Source organism: Gymnoscopelus braueri (assembly GCF_963280865.1).
Source record: "Gymnoscopelus braueri genome assembly, chromosome: 19".
Classification (NCBI taxonomy): domain Eukaryota; kingdom Metazoa; phylum Chordata; class Actinopteri; order Myctophiformes; family Myctophidae; genus Gymnoscopelus; species Gymnoscopelus braueri.
This window is the reverse complement of record NC_137621.1, coordinates 10,410,957-10,412,098: the sequence shown is the minus strand read 5'-3', so window position 1 is coordinate 10,412,098 and position 1,142 is coordinate 10,410,957. Positions and strand designations below refer to the sequence as shown.

The following is a 1,142-nucleotide window of genomic DNA, read 5'->3' as shown; positions in this document are numbered from 1 at the left end:
ATATATTTTCAAACATTGTCAGAAATAGTGGAAATAGCCGATCTACAAGCTCGTGACGCGTTTTGAGCTTGTATAGATCGGTTATTTCCACTATTCATGTTTAAATAGTTATTCAATTATTATGTTAAGTTATTTGTCATATCTGCCCTGTGCACCTTTTGTTCTTTCGAAGCCTGAACGGCAAACAGAAATGTAATTTGTATTCATAACGTTGATTGATTGATTGATTGATTGATTGATTGATTGAATTTTTATTAGGCAAAAGAATGTAAAACAACACAGTTACATTTATAATACTTTTGTCTAAAAGGTCCGACCAAAAAAGTCCTTGCGGACTTGTTTCCGTTCCAATAATGTTCAACGTTGGGGGAGGGTCTGGTCTGTTGAATAACAGCCGAAGTGTTTTTCTAAAACTCATAAAGAAGGAGTGGACGGTAGTGTAATTTTTTGGGATGACGTCACATCCGTCCATTCCTTCTTTCAGGGTCCTAGGACCATTCCTAAGTTGCGTTAGAGGCGCCTCTTGTGGAATTAAAAACTTTTCTTGTGTCTGTGTTTTCTGTCCCAGGATCTGTCCGGCTCCATAGATGACCTCCCCACGGGCACCGAGGCAGGAGGTCTGGGGTCAGCCGCGGGCGGGGCCGGCGCCACCAGCGCCGGTGGCGGCGGAGGAGGAGGCTCCTCCCACAGCAGCAGTAGCAGTAGCAGCAGCAGTCAGGGAGAACAAGGGGGAGGAGGAGGAGGAGGAGGTAGGAGAGAGGAGGAGGAGGAGGAGGAGGAGGAGGGGGAGGGAGGAGGCGCTAACCCCGGACGCTCCCCCTTCTCCTCCCCCCACGCCTCCCCCCACCTCCCCTCCTCCTCCAGCCAGAGGAGCGGCGGACCCTCGCCCTCGCCCGTGGGCTCCCCGCCGGCTCCACCCAGTCCCAGCAGTCCCGTCACTCGGGCTCGGGGCCCATCTCCCCGGCCAGTGGACCCCCCAGCACCACCAACACCACCCCCACCCCCACCCCCACCCCACCCCCACCACCAACAACAACAACACCAACAACACCAACACCCCTACTGCGTCAGGTAAGGAGTTACACCTGGGACCCCCCCAGTTTGATATGCATTAGACCTAATCAGTCTAATGCATATGTCCG

At 52.4% G+C, this 1,142-nt stretch overlaps 1 protein-coding gene across 1 annotated transcript in view; it reads left to right on the top strand.

Annotated features, from left to right (window-relative positions):
* Window positions 1-1,012: 1,012 nt before the first annotated feature.
* LOC308074654 (AT-rich interactive domain-containing protein 1B-like) overlaps window positions 1,013-1,142 on the top strand; it is a gene marked incomplete at its 3' end in the record, with an annotated part of 84,427 nt that continues 84,297 nt past the window's right edge. Inside the window, exon 1 of the mRNA XM_080414161.1 lies at window positions 1,013-1,071. The remainder of the gene's footprint in view (window positions 1,072-1,142) is intronic.